The sequence below is a fragment of the Eriocheir sinensis genome, unplaced genomic scaffold, assembly GCF_024679095.1.
Source record: "Eriocheir sinensis breed Jianghai 21 unplaced genomic scaffold, ASM2467909v1 Scaffold696, whole genome shotgun sequence".
Classification (NCBI taxonomy): Eukaryota; Metazoa; Arthropoda; class Malacostraca; order Decapoda; family Varunidae; genus Eriocheir; species Eriocheir sinensis.
The window spans coordinates 5,453-10,904 of NW_026112049.1; positions in this window are offsets into that span (position 1 = coordinate 5,453).

Genomic DNA, 5,452 nt, shown 5'->3' on the forward strand with positions numbered 1-5,452 from the left:
AGAAACTAACACTGACAACAGTATACAGGCCTCCAAACAACAGGCAGCCGATGACACTGCTCTCAAGAAGAGATTCACCTCTAACACGGAGCAAGGAAGCAATTATAATTAGGACTTGCCCTAACATTGACTGGGGACTGATGACTGGAGATCAAGAAGGTAACAGGCTTATAGAAATGGTGGAGGATTTGTTCCTCACTCAAGTTGTAACTCAACCAACAAGAGAAAACAATCTGCTGGATCTGGTATTAGTAAGCGACCCTGACCTCATTCGCGACTGTATACAGTTAGTGAGAAACTTAATGGTTGCGATCACCACTTAATCCGTTTTAATGTCAACATATGTCACAAACTCGTGGATAATTCGTCAGTGATACCAGATTACAAAAAAAGCAAATTTCAACTTAGCCCATGCGCTGCTTCCCCCTACGACCTGAGACCAACTTGACATCACCCACAATACAATCAACAACGCATGGAACGTCTTCAAAGATAAGCTGCTGCAGGTAGAGAAGGCTACAGTGCCTACGAAATCCAGGCGAGTAAATGGGGCCGTAGATCCACCGTGGATGACCAGAGAAATAAAAAGGGCAGTAAACCTAAAAAAAAGGAATTATAATTTGATGAAAGAGGCCGAAGCCCGCACACAGTACCACAACAGCCTCAGAGCTTGTCGCACCCTTATTCGGAGTAGCAAACGCAACTATAAAAAGTAAATAGCGCGCGAAATCAAAACTGACTCCAAGAAATTCTTCACGTACACAAGATCGAAAAAGAAAGTAAAATCCAATATTGGTCCCCTGACAGACGAGACTGGATCTGTAACTCGGGACAGTAAACAGATGGCGAGAGTCCTCAACAGTAACTTCGCATCCGTATTCACTGTCAAGGACATCGAGACCATTCCCGAGGGCCCTGACCCGCCGAGTGAGATCACGCCCCTGGAAATTGACTCAATATGCGACCAAGAAGTGAAAAAGTATTTGAACAAACTCGACACGAACAAGTCAACGGGACCCGACAGTTTGTCCCCGCGGTTACAGAAGAAGGGTCAAACTACCACCTGGGCCATAAAACTACCCCTAGAAATTTCCAAAGTCTTTTCAAATGTGTTTCTTAGAATAAAGGTCAAACTACCACCAGGATCAAAAAACTATCCCTGGATATGGCCAAGACTCTTACGAAAGTCTTATCAAATATGTGCTTTTGGGTGCCGAAATGTCTAAGAATATGACAGTAATATTTGGCACACATATTTGACAAGGCTTTCGTAGGTGTTCTGGGCATTTCAGTAATAGTTTATGACCCTCGTGTTAGTCTGACCCTTCTTCTGTACCGTAAACCTAAGGAAAACACTCAGTAAAACCGACTCATATCCTTTTGGCCTTTGAAAATAGTTGACGTGACGGCTGGAAGAGTCTGACACTACCAAGCTAAGACATTCCGTACCTCTCGTGCCGGCGTGCAATATTTACACGGAGCCCGTGCCGCATCGGCGAGACGAGTCGGCTCAGGCACTCTCAGTATACTTTGACTAGATAAACACTTCTTCCTCTTCCTCGTCGTCGTCCTGGGGTGGCGGTGAATTCTGGGAGGCACACGAACTCTTGCCGTGGCGATGTTCAGTTTCGGCGACACTGGTGGTGGTGGTGGTGGTGGAGGGTTCAGTGGTGTGTGTGTGTGTGTGTGTGTGTGTGTGTGTGTGTGTGTGTGTGTGTGTGTGTGTGTGTGTGTGTGATAAAGTACAGGTTATGTGATTGGTGGATGGCAGTGGCTGTGATATGTGTGTGTGTGTGTGTGTGTGTGTGTGTGTGTGTGTGTGTGTGTGTGTGTTTCTATCTATCTAGTCATATATATTGTAATACCTCTTTCTCTTTAATATTTTTTTCTATCTATCCATCTAGCTATCAATCTTTTTTCTTTATTTATTTCTGTGTGTGTGTGTGTGTGTGTGTGTGTGTGTGTGTGTGTGTGTGTGTGTGTGTGTGTGTGTGTGTGTGTAAAAACGAGAGCGTGTGAAGGAGGGCTTGTCGGTCTTATATCAGGGGGCACCTTAAATTATGGCATTTCAGAGAGCCTCATCCGTCACTCCGGGAAGGCATTTTTCTGATAGCAATGGCCAGACGATGCGAGAGGCGAGAGGCGCGAACTATTATGCTGTACAAATACGGGCAGGAATAACACACACACCGGCTGTCATGCATGCAAAGAGCGCGGGGCTTGCCAAGGGATGAGGCGGATCATTGCCAATTTCCCGACACGTGCAGCCGAGGAGCGGTGATTTAAAGTGCCTTACTGACAATCATATTCTTGAACCTTTCGGCGCCCATGCCCATTTAATAGGGCTTTCGTAGGCGTTTTGGGCATTTCCAGGGATAGTTTTATGACCCTTCTAGTAGTCTGACGCTTCTTCTGTACCATGAACGTGAAAAATACTCATGAGAACCAGATTAATCTCCTTTTCGACCTTTGGAAATATAGTTGATGTGATAGCTCGAAGGGTCTATACGAACACCAACCTTTTAAAGTACCTTATAGCGACCAGAGTCTTGAACCATCCGGCGTCCATGCACACACATTTGACAAGGCTTTCGTAGGATTTAGGACATTTCCAGGGCAGTTTTATGACCCTGGTGGTAGTTTGAGAAAGTTTTTGTACAGTGAACGTAAGGAAACACTTAAGGGGACGCGTTTTGCCTATTTTTTTTGGCTTTAGAAGTGATTGCTGAAAGGGATGGGAGGGTCTAAGAACAACAACCTTAGCCCCAGTGCACTTGCCAGCCCTTCACGTGTTCTATTTTCCTTCTCTCATTAATACTAACACTAAAAGTAATTATTTCAAGGAGCCAGAACAACAAGAATTTTTTTTTTGTAACTCGGAAATAGAAGTAAATATCTGAGTTTCAATTTCCTTCTCTCGTGAACGCTAACACTAAAAGTAGCTAGTTTGACAATCCAGAACAACTCATTTTTTGCTTCGAATTAAACCTTAAATATTTGAGTCTTTCTTTCTCATCACCGTCAACACCAGAAGTAACTATTTTGAGAAACCAGAACAATAAACTTTACGATACCGCTTCGAGTTAAACATTAAACATCTGAGTCTTAACTTTCTGTCATTAACGTTAACGCTAAAACTAACTATTTCGAGAAGCCAGAACAAGACATTTTTGACGCCGCTTGGAATTATACATCAAACATCTGATTCTAAACTTTCTCTCAATAACGTTGATGTTAAAACTAACCATTTTGAGGAGCCAGAACAACACATTTTTGTGCAGCGTGGAATTAAACATTACAGATCCGAGTCTAAACTTTCTCTTTCACATTCTTTCTGCATATCATAATACGAACTTCCGCTCCTCTAGTCAGGCAGAGGAGGAAATATGCATACTTCATCAAACCAGAGGCGGGGCAAAATGAAGTTCAGGAAAAGTCTCTGCTCGTGAATGTTAATCCTATGGATGCTGTTGTCTGGGCGCCCGAAGGAACACACACGGAAGCGGCGCATTGTACGAATATTACCATTATTATTATTATCGAGATCCATGAAAGGGTACCAAGGGAAAATCAAGAGCTGATTTAGACCCAACCAAGTCCCCTCGATGAGTATACCTGGATATGAAAAGTGACAGTAAAACACAGGGAACCACAGAAATGACGATTATAATTATGACAAGTACCTGTAACAAATTTCGACAAAAACAGTCCCATAGACGACCAGACAGAAATATAACAATAAAGAGTGATCGTGACAGTCAAATACTAGAAAACACAGAACTGACGGTAATGTAACGAGGATTCTTAATCTTCGTCATGCAGAAAACTCATACACACGAGCTCTGTCTAATTACGGGGTGGCGGTGGCGGAGTGGTCAGCGTGCAGGCTTGGTAAGCCCGTGGACCTAGGTTCGAGAACCACCGAAACACGTTGATTTTTTAACCATCGCCGAGTGGCGAAAGATTGCCCACATGCTGCCCAGATCTTCATATCAACCCTAACTTCTGCGACTTCGTGGATGGGTAGGCGGTGGCTGAACTGGTAGCGTACTGGGCCCACATTCACCGCGTGATGGACGACGCGGGTTCGAATCCCCACGCTACCACCTCTGATTTTTCAGTCACCGCCGAGTGGCTTAAAACTACCCACATGCTGTCCTGAAGACCACCCATCAACCCGGACTCTAGAGGAGGCCGTCCAAGCGAATCAAGAACGAGTGCCTGGGGGCAGCATGAGCCAATGCAAGATGGCGCCACAATAAACACTCGCCTGTGCCAGAATGGGCTGGGCCGACCATCAGGCCCCACCTGGAAGAAGCCTTGGGCCGACCATCAGGCCCCACCTGGAAGAAGCCTTGGGCCGACCATCAGGCCCCACCGGGAAGATGCCTACCGGCGCAATAGGCAGCAACGTAAAAAAAAAAAAAGTGGAGCACCGGGGGGCAGTATGGGCCAGGCAAGGTCATACATCACGGCAGCCACTGAAAATGAAATTCACCTGCGTCACTAACGGGCTGGGGTCGCCCAAGATGCCCCTCAAGACAGCCTACAGGCGCTACCATTACGGATTGTAAAGGATTGCAAAAATTTGATTCGGGCGGTTACAAAGACACTGTAAGTGACGAGGACAAGAAACCTCGTCAAGCAGAAAATCCATACTCGCACGTTGTCTTCCTACGAGATTCAACCCCTGCAAGTGCCCGCATGACGCACTGCACGTTAATTAAAGGTATAAACGACGCACTCTGTCTCAGGTTAGGGCCACGGCTGCTGCTCCTGGTCCTTGTCACGGCCTTCACCCACGCCCCCGTCGACCCTTCTTCATAAACGGCACAAGTCCCTCAAAGACCGTGGATTTCAGCGTGATGATTTTTTTTCGTCCGCACCTGCGTGCTAGGCTATTATTTGTAATTTCCACATTATTTATGTACAATATCCTGCTCAGGTTGATGAATTTCTCCTGAATTTTTCATTTTACATGTATTATCAGCAATAATTCATGTTCTATATTCCCAACGCGGTAAAGTTTGAAAGTTTGGTAAGAAAATAGGCGGTCTACTGCCAGATGTACGATGCATGCCCTATGTGTGCAGGGCGATGCCAGATATTCGATGTACATACAACCACATACCTATACAGCTGCACACCTACTTGTACAGTGCGCACTCAACTTGAAATATATTCATTACATAAAACAAATATGTATGTACTCGCATTTACATACACCCAAAGACGAGCACACACACACACACACACACACACACACACAGCACCCCCTCCCCCCTACATAGGTCAGATCCCCATACCCACTCACCTCATTTTTGCACTTTTAGTAGGCTATGCCTACTAAACATTTATGATAATTATAATGATAATAATAACAACAAAAATGATAATGATAGTCACTTATTACACACACACACACACACACACGCACGCACCCCTCCTTCCG